This window comes from Scyliorhinus canicula, chromosome 13 (genome assembly GCF_902713615.1).
Source record: "Scyliorhinus canicula chromosome 13, sScyCan1.1, whole genome shotgun sequence".
NCBI classification, from domain to species: Eukaryota; Metazoa; Chordata; class Chondrichthyes; order Carcharhiniformes; family Scyliorhinidae; genus Scyliorhinus; species Scyliorhinus canicula.
In genome coordinates, this window is record NC_052158.1 from 141,164,259 (window position 1) to 141,176,939 (window position 12,681).

The 12,681-nt window shown below is 47.3% G+C and overlaps 1 protein-coding gene and 1 long non-coding RNA gene across 7 annotated transcripts in view; one reads left to right on the plus strand and one right to left on the minus strand.

The window, feature by feature from the left end:
• Positions 1-12,681, minus strand: part of LOC119976176 (phospholipid scramblase 2-like) — a 70,288-nt gene that overhangs the window by 13,932 nt on the left and 43,675 nt on the right. The gene's annotated exons all lie outside the window — the stretch shown is intronic.
• Positions 4,676-8,722, plus strand: LOC119976177. Its single transcript, XR_005462877.1, has 2 exons — positions 4,676-4,803; positions 8,027-8,722. It is a non-coding gene; the product is annotated as an uncharacterized LOC119976177 (long non-coding RNA).

The following is a 12,681-nucleotide window of genomic DNA, read 5'->3' on the forward strand; positions in this document are numbered from 1 at the left end:
AAAGAAAAGCTGAGATGAGGCGAAATAAAAATGTTGCAGAGTGAAGTATCTGAAATGCACTGTCTGAAAGGGTGGGGGTGTGGTATTTCAACTTGAACCATAATTCCATGTGTATATCCCAATCTTTAGTTTGCTGTCCAGAAAATGAATAAACAGTGAAAGACAATCAGTGCTTTTTACTTCCTGGTTTGCTGTCTGTGTGGATTCTTCAATATGATTAGTTGCTTAGCTTGCTTGATAATATATTACTTTCGCTGGGTGCCAGATAACCGCTGGAGCTGACATCAGAATGAAAGCATGTTCAGGAGCATCTTTCAAAAAATAATTCAATAAATATTTGAAAAAGGAAATATTTTCCATGTTTTGGGAACGAACAGGGGATTGGGACTCATATAGTGCACGCAAAGATTTGGCACAGGCACAATGGGCCGATTGACCTCCTTCTGTGCCACATGAGTCAATTCAATGGCTTCGATTTTACAATTGCAACGATGGCAAAATTGTCAGCATTCACTACCATCGCGACTGAGAACCTGACAGCAAGCTCCGTTGCCTGTACAGCGCATACACGCTGAAATCCAGACATTACCGCCAATGATTCCCGGCAGCTCAAAGGGTCCCGCAGAAGGAAATCTTCTGAAATCAGCTGAAATGACATGAACATCCACTTTTATACTGTGAGACTCGCTATATGGGCGGCACGGTAGCACATTGGTTAGCACTGTTGTTCCACAGCTCCCCGGTCCTGGGTTTGATTCCCGGCTTGGGACATTGTCTGTCTGGAGTCTGCAAGTTCTCCCCGTGTCTGCGTGGGTTTCCTCCGGGTGCTCCGGTTTCCTCCCACAAGTCCTGAAAGACGTGCGTTTTAGGTGAATTGGACATTCTGAATTCTCCCTCAGTGTACCCGAACAGGCGCCGGAGTGTGACTAGGGGCTTTCCACAGTAACTTCATTGCAGTGTTAATGTAAGCTTACTTGTGACACTAATAAAGATTATTATCATACAAAGCTTGGAACATATTATACCACATTGGATGACGCGTAAATGGGTTCCTAACGGCATAATGAGTTTATAATTATTCCTGAACAACCTCTCTGGTCCTGAAAAAGTAATCTTCTCTTTGTTGAATGTCAAATTTCTCGAATTTGAAGACTTCAATTCGGACTGCAACCTTGTTTCTGTGGTTATTGATAGTGCATCATTCACCTGGGAGCTGTCAATGCTGTCCTCCATATAACACGATATGTCGATTCTTGGAAAGAATCAGGCCCATTTGGGTTCACTTCTGGATCCTAAACACAATGATTGGCAAAGGGTCCATGAGGTTCAGGTGGCGGCAATTTCATCAGCCGAGATTATATGTTTCACTCTCTGGGGGTGTAACCCAAGCTGTTTAAACAAGGCTAACTATTCAATGATCTTGAAAGGAAAGTGCAACAAGACTAAAATAAACCACATTTCTTCCCTTTGTTGCCAGTAACATTAATAAGCATAAATGTAAGCAAAATACGGCAGATTCTTGAATCTGAAACAAGAACAGAGGAGATTGGAATAACTCTATCAGGAGAAAACAGTGACAACAATAACAAGCATTCCCAATTCAGCTGCCGTAATATAGTGTGTCAACGCACCACTTGTTCTGATTCCAACCACCCCCCTCCCCCCCATACCAGCCCCAATTACCTCAAGGCATCATGGTACCACCTTCAGTTCCCATCACCCCTCACTCTATTTCAAAGGAATTTTAGTCGAGAATTTACTGGTGATGTTATTAGGCTCTAATAACCTAATAATTCTAATAATCACCCTGACAGAACAGAAAAACAGAGGTTGCTGGGAAATCTTCTCAGGCCTGGCAGCATCGGAGGAGAGAAAAACAGAGTTAACAGCTGGAAAGTTTCAGCTCTTCAAGCTGGGTGGGTGGGGGGGGGGGGGGGGGCGGGGGGGACACACTTCCCGGCTCGCCAATGTGTACAGAGATTTCAATGGGTCTGGCCTCGCCCTGTGGTGATTGTGTGTGGGTCAAGGGTGGGGGGAGGGGTGAGGGGTGGGGGTGGGGGGGGGGCGGTGGAGGCTGGGAAATTCTGGCCAACGTTTCAACCCCAGAATCCAATATCCAATTTTCAATCCTGACACTCCTTTGAGTGACAGCGGAAGATGCCGGAAATACCCAGCATGTCAGGTGACATCTGTGAAGCTGAACAGGTTTCTGTTTTTATCCAATAATTCCAGCATCTGCGGGATTTTGCTTCTGCCCCTCCTTTGTTTGCTATTTTAACGTAAATCACAATGTTTCAGGTGGGTTTATCACTCATTTAAACAACAGAAAGAATAATGTCTCGCATTAAACATGGTTTGGCTAAAAGTAATTTCTAAGCTCCATCTTAATTCCTGAACTATTCTGTCCTTGGCTCGGCGAGTGGCTTTGCTGTTCATAGAGTGAGAGTCATCTGCCCATGAACCTTGACTTGGATATTTAGTAAAGCATGACAGAGGAAACATAGCTCTGTTGCAAGGACTCCTCACGTGGTTATGTGTACTGACACACCCAGTTATTCTGGGGCTTGTCAACCTGCACGCAAAACCTTTGGGTTAAAGGAAATGACTAGTCTAACAACCATGTAATATTGGCATGTAATATCGGCAGCACAATCTATGGCAGACAGGTCGTGGATTCTTTTGTTAAGGCAAGAAATATCTCCTCTACGAAGATATGGGGCGCGGTTCAGTGGGCTCGTTTCGCTCGAGCAAGAGCATATCAAGGCAGTAAATAGCTGGAGAGGCCAAAAATGTGAACTGTGCAGGGCGCCAAACTGACCTGCTCTGGAGGCGAAGTTGGGATCTCGCCGTAGCATGGCGGAAAATGAAAAATCACCACTTAAGCCCTATTCCCATACAAGTAATGGAAGCCACCCCATATCCAACAACCTCCCCAGCAAGTGGTCCCACTGGCGCCGATTAGTACTCCTTTTTGAAAAACGGGAACCTGGCAGAAGTGCTGCTGTGGGCAGCCGAGGAGGGGAGTGGCCATCTTTTTTCACAGGCAGTGAGCCCGGGGCCACTGGACATGCTGCCCGTGTGCTCGAAAAGGGGTGGGGGTGCAGCCGAGGGGCGCAGTCCGGGGGTGGGGGTTGGGGGTGGGCCACCGCATGGGGCTGGGGGTATTGGGGCCAGAGGGAGGAACGGGGCTGAGGGTTTGTGTTCTGCTCGGGGGAACAACCATGGTGGGTCCTCCATGCCGACTCCTGCGCCGTGTGTTCCTGTTCGGGTGGCAACCCTAGTCCTTGCCTGTTTGACTACCCATAATTACCACTGACCGCGGAGGTCTCTGGTCTTACGAAGAAGGCTATTGCTAATAGGAATTTGGAAATTGTGGTTAAGTGAGCACTTCACACATCCGGGTGTACCCCAGGATGTACATCAGAGGAGAGGCAGCCAGCTGTTTATAGTTTGCGGCGTGAAGTCCGCGGGGCCTCATTAAGTGGACCAATTGATGTTCAATTGCATTGCCGGCCTTGCTGGGCAGAGTGCTGGGAAGCCCACGGCAGTTCTCACTCGCGACCACACTGAGAAATCTTTCCGGAGAATCGCGTCCACTGCCTTTAGAAATTGAGAACAGCATCATTTGGCGAGAAATTGTCTTCAGTGATATCTCAAGGCAAGTGGTACCAAACCAATAGCCTGTTTTACTCCTTATTTGATAGTCTTGTCCATCACCATCAACAATTTCCTACTCTAATTATTTACAATGGATGAAATGGTTCAGGCAAATCTATTCCCATTCCAGCTGCGTAGACTTGGGACCTACATAGTTGCAGCCCCCTGGCCCCATGACCCTGAGAATTGTACGAAGGCTATTGTAAACCATCAGTGAGAGAAGCTACGAAGAAAAATGTCTCCTGACGAAGCGCCAGTTGACAACGTGCCAAGGGCCTAGCTTTGGGCAAAGTGCACATGGAATGGAATGTGATCCATGTGATTAATATGTTCTTTTTAAAACATTTTTCATTCCAAACACAACAAGAAAGTCACACAACCAGCCAAAAAACACAGCCAAAGTACAAACTGTTTGTCACTTTTTGTCACACCCGTTTTTTAAACCTTGACTAACTTAACTCTTCCCCCAAAAATCACAAGAAAATAGCCCCCCTTTCCCCCACTGCTTCTCTTGCCGCCCCCCCCCCCCCCCCCTCACCTCTTCCCCCAGCCACTCGCTGGAGACAAACACATCTTTGAACATAGAAATAAAGAGCCTCCATCTCACATGAAATCCCTCCTCTGGCCCTCGAAAAGCAAACTTAATTTTCTCCAATTTGCAGGAATTCCGTCATATTCCCCCAGCCATGCCGACGCCTTTAGTGTTGCTGTTGATGGTGGTGAATGTCTTCACCTAAGTATGAACTGTCTGTATAGTGCTGTGACCTATGTAAGGTATATTCCCCGCGTACGGGGTGGTGGCACCCATCGCTCTGGCCAGGGTGCTTTTGGCAATATGTGTCGTGGTGGCTGCATGTTTGCTCCCACAAAGACTTGGCGCCGTTGGCACCGCAGGGTGAATGTAACTCAGAAGCGATATGCCAAATTGGTGACCCCGACGTTGGGGGGGGGAGTCGAACACAACTCCGTTTAAGATCGCAGAGACAATTAAAAGCCGGCTAAAAAGAAGGTACGGAGTCAAACCTGTTAAATCAAAACTCCAAATTGAAATTTTAAATTGTGTAATAATTGTCTCAGTGATTGAAAAAGGAGACAAAAATAGAAGACGACCATAGCCGGACGTCAAACGCCTTGGGATTGTGACACGTAAGTGTTAAGTTGAACTTAAAAGTCCTTAAGGTGTAAGATTAATGATTTCCTTCGACCAAATATTAGTGATAATATTTACTTAAAGTCTTTACTTAAAAAACTGTCAGATATCAGAAGTAGAGTGAGTCTTTACTTAAAAAACTGTCAGATCTCAGAAGTAGAGTGAGAAGGAAGTAGAGGACATGTTATTACCTTCGACCAAATATTAGTGATAATATTTACTTAAAGTCTTTACTTAAAAAACTGTCAGATATCAGAAGTAGAGTGAGTCTTTACTTAAAAAACTGTCAGATCTCAGAAGTAGAGTGAGAAGGAAGTAGAGGACATGTTATTACCTTCGACCAAATATTAGTGATAATATTTACTTAAAGTCTTTACTTAAAAAACTGTCAGATATCAGAAGTAGAGTGAGTCTTTACTTAAAAAACTGTCAGATCTCAGAAGTAGAGTGAGAAGGAAGTAGAGGACATGTTATTACCTTCGACCAAATATTAGTGATAATATTTACTTAAAGTCTTTACTTAAAAAACTGTCAGATATCAGAAGTAGAGTGAGAAGGAAATAGAATTATTACCTTCGACCAAATATTAGTGATAATATTTACTCAAAGTCTTTACTTAAAAAACTGTCAGATCTCAGAAGTAGAGTGAGAAGGAAGTAGAGTCTTAGAATCGGAAAATTGTTTTGTTGCCTTAGACTGGTTATTAAGAACAGAGATCTGTCACGTGAAGGTCGGGCATTGAAAACAAAACAGTTTTGGATCTATTATCACCGGTTCATAAGAGACTTGAAATATAAATGTCCTTGAAATATAAATGTACTTGAAATATAAATGTCCGGTAACATTAGCGCGCGAAAAGAGCATAAAAATTTAGAAGAAAAATGGCCACTGGGGGAAAACTAATGCATTAAAATTGGGTATAAAATTGACAGAGAAAGAAATAGTTAAAACAGCCAACGTCTTAAAAAAAAAGGACGGCACATATGGGAAAATAACCAAGTCATTAGGCTATCCGCCTTGAATCTGTATATTAATCCATGTGAGTTTAAGCTATATTCAGGCCTTTGTGTGAATATTTTCACCCCTAACATTTAGTGTAAGTCTGGAAGGATTTGCTGAGCTGGACGCCGCTCGAGCCGGTGGACAAGGCGAGTAGTCAAACCTTTGACCGCCTAAAATTAGAATCACTTGGCAAGGCGGACAGACGGTGAGGTAACATCCAATAAATCTAGTATCAAGGCCAAATGAGTAAAAAAGTCAGTTTAAAACATTTTTTTTTGGTTTTGAAGAGCAAAATACTCTGGTTAAAAAAAACAATGATAAAAGATGGGTGTGATTTCTGTGGAACAGAGAAAAATGGTGAGATACACAGAAGTAAAGATAAGACAAATAAAGTTCTAAGCACAAATGATAAATTAAACCTTCATACCATTTGGAAGACAGGCTGGTTTAAAGGAATTGAGCTCTAACTCCTTGAAACAAAGCAATCAAACGGGTAAAGATAGTGTAAAGACCTCACAAAACTGCCAACAATTACGGCTAACAACTGTCCCGGAATGTCTCAAGGAGAGAAAAAAAAATCAAATTAAGTGAAGTCCAAAAGATCAGAAAGGGGCTAAAACACTCAATTGGTTTTGTTCAGGAATATCTGAGGATGACTAACCCCCCCTCCCAAAACAAAAAAACGGGGAGGAAAATCAATACAAGGTTACGGTTAGAAACTTAAGAATGGATACATGTTGAGAATAACTTCAGATCGTTTCAAGCCGTCCAGATAAATTCAGCAGTAATTCAACTCACTTGAAATAAAAGAAAAATAAACATCCAGTAATGTCTCTTTCCAAAAAACCGGTTAAACAACGAACATTGAAAATTGAAAGAAAGGATGGGTAATGTCTAAGGTCACATAGTAGACGGAGATGGCACCATGCCAAGTTCTCCAACACTTTTGATTCTGTACAAAAATTTAACCATTTCAGCAAGCAGGTCATCTGCACAAAGAAATATACATCTCTAAGAAAAGCTAATGCCTCTAAAATTAATCAGTAGAAATTGACTTAAATGGAATGACACAGATAAAGTTTTTGAAGGAGAATGAAAAATTTTGTTCAGTATTTTAATTTTGTTCCATTTTAGAGAAAGAGAGAGACAGAGTTACGTAGAGAGAGTTACGTAGAGAGAGAGAGACTGATAGAGACAGCGAAAGTTGAGAGAGCGAAAAAGAGCGAGTCAGGGAGAGACAGAGAAGGGCAGGGGTAGTTAGATAAAGGTAAAGAGAAAGAGCGACAAGAGTTCCAGAGACAGACACAGAGAGAGAGGGAGAGAGAGTTTTAGGCATCTAAACTTTGTTCTGAACTATTCACAGTCTTTGTATTCAGACTTTGACTTCAGACCTTGACTTGTTACGAGCTGTGATTATTTGAAAGCTTCAAATTGTCTACGCATTGTCTTTAAAGATTATAGTTTGAGTACAGTTAACAATTTTTTTTTCTTTTCAAAGGCTATAATTTTAATCAGGGTGCAAAATCACGTATGTAAAAATAAGAAAATATTAGTTTTATGGTGTTCAGTGGAGGTTAGGATAGTTGAAATACATATGACAAATATGATCAAGCCGGTGTTCATTAGTTCAGGGTTAAAACTTCCCTGACACAAATAATCATCAGTAGGGTGAAACTAAACTGTCTCACAAAGCAGATGTTTTAATTATGAGATTGCAGAATGACTTATAAACAACAGATGGGTAAATGAAATATGTCCATGAGTTTCAATAACATATTGTGTTCCCTGAAAAACTTGATAACGGGAATTTGGCAGCACTCCAACTTTTACTCCCAGCCATTTGAGTGAAAAATTTAAAAACAAGTTTAGAGATGCGAATGGCATCATTCCAATTTATCCACCCACTATACCCCCCTTTTTGTCTCTGCAAGACAGTCAACCCTTTCAACAAGCTTTTGTGTGTAATCCAGAAGATGTCTTGACACTCCCATGCTGGTTTGCCTGCGAGTTCTGGCCTTTTAAATTCTGATAAAGTAATGAACAGTCCACACAGCTGAAGATGCTTTTTAATTGGAACTTACAAATCTTAAGTTTTGAATTTTCACCCTCTTAACGACCCAGGACCCAAGACCAACCCGGAGTGGGTGCAAACATGGGAAGATAGGGAAATTGAAATGAGTCAATATATCAAAATGCTCGGTAACATGGTCACTTTAGTTTCGCAACAGGTGAACAACGCGGCCGGTGACAGCGAAGAAGGACAGGAGAGTCCGATAAAAGAAGGGGACCTGGTGTGTATCAGAAAACCCGGAAAAATCCCGTGGGCTGAGGGCATTCGCCAACCGGGAGGAATTACCTCCTAGAAGAATACTTAGAAGCTGAAATGTGAAACTGGGGGGGGGAAGGGAACGAAAGAAAAACGCGCGGGTTATAAGGGGCAAGGCAAAAATTGTATGTAATGTACACCGCCCCTGGGAAGGACTTGAGACTCCGGAGGGTCGAGCCAAGAGGATTGGGGGGTCCTCACCTTCCTGAGACCTCAAGACCCAACCAGGCGGTATAGAACGCTTGGCAAAAAGGGTTTTTTATTTTCTTTTTGCGCGCGTTTCAAAACATAGGGGGCGCGGGAAGTAATTGTTGTCCTCATAAGAGGACAAAGGAGGGATTGTAAGGTATATTTGTGCAGCTGCTTCTAGCTCTGACTAAGGAGGGCGATGGGGGTGGCGGTTTAGATAACATTTATGTCAGCAACAGTACTGTGAGTGGGCAGCTATGTAACCCGCCCAAGGCCATTGCGCGCGGAACAACCTTTATCAGTGTGTGTAACTTGAGGCTCGGCAGAATGCGCCTTCTCCAGCCATGACTTGATGGCTGTACGTGTTACAATCCTAAGTAAAAAACTATTTGATTGAAGCCTTACTGTGTCGACTCACTCATTGAACTGAGATTTAGCCTAACACCTATGACCTTGTACTGGAACCCCGGTGGGCTCTGCCTCTGGCTCCGCCCTCCCCGGGGTGATATATAGACCGGCCACCTGTGGGTGGCACTCATTTGTACAGCAGACACTGGGAGGCGAGTTCCTGGATAATAAAGCCTTATATTCACTTGTTCTCACAGTCTTGCAGTGAATTGATGGTATAACAATTTATTATCCATTGACAGCACCATGGAAGCCGCTCTAAAGGCAGATAAACTCGAACTCGACGCGCGAGTGACAGAGCCCAAGGAGATCTTCTCACACTGGCTTCGCTGTTTCGAGGCCTACCTCGACTCCTCCGCAACGCCTCCCTCTGAAACCCTCAAGCTGCGACTCCTCCACGCTCGGGTGAGCCATCGAATCTCCGTGATGATAGAGAAAGCTGCCACGTATGAGGCGGCGGTCGCGACCCTCAAGGCGCATTTCATGAAACCCGTAAATGAGGTGTTTGTACGACACCTCCTCACTACTCGCCGGCAACGTGCCAGTGAATCGCTGAACGAGTACCTTGAACACCTGACCCTACTCGCGAGGAACTGCAACTATCGGGATGTAACGGCAGAGGAGCACATGAAGCTACAGATTCGGGAAACCTAAGTGGCTGGGGTCCGATCGAACTACATCAGGCAGCACCTGCTGGAAAACGGGACCACTGACCTGCAGGACACGGTAAAACTAGCTACCTTGTTAGAGGGGCCCACCAGAGCCTCAGTGCATTCCCCGTGGACCCGGCGAACCCCTCGTGGACACCATAATCGCAGCCCCCATCGAACCCGATTTCATCACAGGCCTGTGCTGCGCGGCTGCCCGTCCAGCCCAGGGAACCGCAGTGCTATTTCTGCAGCCAGGGTCAACACCTCCGGCAGCGTTGCCCAGCCTGCACAGCAACGTGTAGCGACTGTGGCAAAAAGGGGCACAGAGTCTGTCTGGGCCGACCTAAAGCCCAGAAGTCAAAAACTCACCAGGCCCGACCCATGGACTCACAGGCCCGTAGACCACGCAATGTGGCTGCATGTCAGCTGGGAACGCCCCCTTCAGATGCGTCACCAGCCTTGTGCGACTCGTGGGGGCCGCCATCTTGGTCGTCGGCTCCAACACCGACCGACACGTGCGACTGAAGGGGGCGGCCAACTTGGTTGTCACTTTCGACCCAGCCCGACATGTGTGACTCATTGGGGCCACCATTTTGTGACCCCGATACCGCCGACCACGCAGGCTACCCGCAGCTTGGCACAGTCACCTTCGACCAGTCGCAGCCAAAGCACCTGACAAATTCTATGATGGTCGTCCGGGTCAACGGAAACAGCGAAGCCAGTGTGAGAAGATCTCCTTGGGCTCTGTCACTCGTGCGTCGTGTTCGAGTTTATCTGGCTTTTCGACTCCGGGAGCACGGAGAGATTTGTTCACCCTGACACGGTAAGGCACTGCTCCCTTCACTCTACCCCGCATCCCAAACAATCTCCCTTGCCTCCGGATCTCATTCGGTTCAGATCCAGGGGTACTGCATCGCTAACGTCGCGATGCAGGGCTCCGAGTACGCTCGCTTTAAGCTGCACGTCCTCCCTCACCTCTGCGCCCCCCCTACTGCTTGGATTAGACTTCCAATGCAGTGACCGAAGCCTGACCCTACAGTTTGGCAGACCCTTACCCCCGCTCACGGTATGCAGCCTCGCGACCCTCAAGGTTCCCCCCCCTTCGCTCCTTGCGAACCTCATTCCCAACTGTAAGCCCCTTCCCACCAGGAGCAGGCGGTACAGTTCCAAAGACATGATTTTTATCAAGTCGGAGATCCAGCGACTGTTGAGGGAAGGGATCATCGAGGTCAGCAACAGCCCCTGGAGAGCACAAGTGGTGGTCCGGATCGGGGAAAAGAATCGGATGGTTGTGGACTACAGCCAGACAATTAACCGGTTCACGCAACTGGATGCATACCCTCTGCCCCGCATAGCGGAGATGGTCAAACATATTGCACAGTACCTGTGTTCTCAACGGTCGATCTGAAGTCAGCCTACCACCAGCTCCCGATCCACCCGAAGAGCGCCACTATACTGCTTTTGAAGCAGCCGGCCGACTCTTCCACTTCCTCTGGGTCCCTTTCGGCGTCACTAACGGGGTCTCTGTCTTTCAGAGAACGATGGACCGAATGGTGGAGCAGTACGGGTTGCGGGCTACATACCCGTACTTGGACAATGTGGCCATCTGCGGCCATGATCAGCAGGACCATGACACCAACCTTCAGAGGTTCCTCCAGGCCGCCCAATCCCTCAACCTCACATATAACAAAGAGAAGTGCGTTTCCCGCACAACCCGACTAGCCATCCTCGGCTACGTCGTGGAAAATGGAGTCCTAGGATCCAACCCCCCCCGTATGCGCCCCCTCATGGAACTACCCCCTCCCTACAGCCTCAAGGCTCTCAAACGATGCCTGGGGCTCTTCTCCTACTATGCCCACTGGGTCCCCAACTGTGCGGACAAACCCGCCCAATTATTAAACCACCACATTTCCCCTGACGGCTGAGGCCCGTTCGGCCTTCAGCCGCATCAAGGCCAACATCACGAAGGCCGCAATGCACGCGGTGGATGAGTCCGTCCCCTTCCAGTTAGAGAGCGATGCGTCAGACATCGCACTGGCCGCCACACTCAGCCAGGCGAGCAGGCCTGTAGTATTCTTCTCTAGGAGCCTCCACGCTTCCGAAATCCGAAACTCCTCGGTTGAGAAGGAAGCACAAGCCATAGTGGAAGCCGTGCGGCCCTGGTGGCACTACCTAGCCGGTAGGAGGTTCACCCTCATCACCAACCAGCCTTCATCTTTGACAACGCACAACGGGGCAAAATAAAAAATGACAAAATCTTGAGGTGGTGGATCAAACTCTCAACCGACAATTACGATATCAAGTATCGTCCTGGGAAGCTCAATGAGCCCCAGATGCCCTGTCCCACGGCACATGCGCCAGCACGCAAGATGACCGACTTCGGGCTATCCACGGTGACCTCTGTCACCCGGGGTGGTCACCCGGCTTACCCACTTTATTAAGGCCCGCAATCTGCCATACTCCACCGAGGAGGTCAAGGCCATGTCCATGGACTGCCAAGTCTGCGCGGAGTGCAAACTGCACTTCTACCGGCCAGACAAGGCCCTCCTGGTAAAGGCCTCCCGGCCCTTTGAGTGCCTCAGTATCGACTTCAAAGGGCCCCTCCCCTCCACCAACCGTAATATATACTTCCTAACCATCGTTGATGAGTACTCCCACTTCTCCTTCGCCGTTCCCTGCCCCAACATGACCTCGGCCACTTTGATAAAGGCACTGCACAGCATCTTCACACTGTTCAGTTTTCCTACGTACGTCCACAGTGACCGGGGCACATCATTTATGAGCGATGAGCTGCGTCAGTGCCTGCTCAGTAAGGGCATCGCCTTGAGCAGGACTACGAGCTATAACCTGCAGGGAAACGGGCAGGTGGAGAGGGAGAACGCGACGGTATGGAAAGCCATCCTTCTGGCCTTCCGGTCCAGAAGTCTCCAGATTCCCCGCTGGCAGGAGGTCCTCCCCGATGCCCTGCACTCCATTAGATCACTCCTCTGCACAGCCACGAACGAGACCCCTCACGACTGTTTGTTTGTCTTCCCTAGGAAGTCCATTGCCGGGATCTCGCTTCCATCCTGGCTGACAACTCCGGGACCTGTCCTTCTCCGGAAGCATACGAGGAGCCATAACACTGACCCCCTGGTCGAGAGGGTCCAGCTGCTGCACGCCAACCCCCAGTATGCCTACGTTTCGCACCAGGACGGACAGCAGGATACGGTCTCCCTACGGTACCTGGCGCCAGCTGGTTCCCCTGCCAACGCGCCCCCCTCCCCACTGCCTTACGCCCCCTGTGTCTCCTGTCTTGT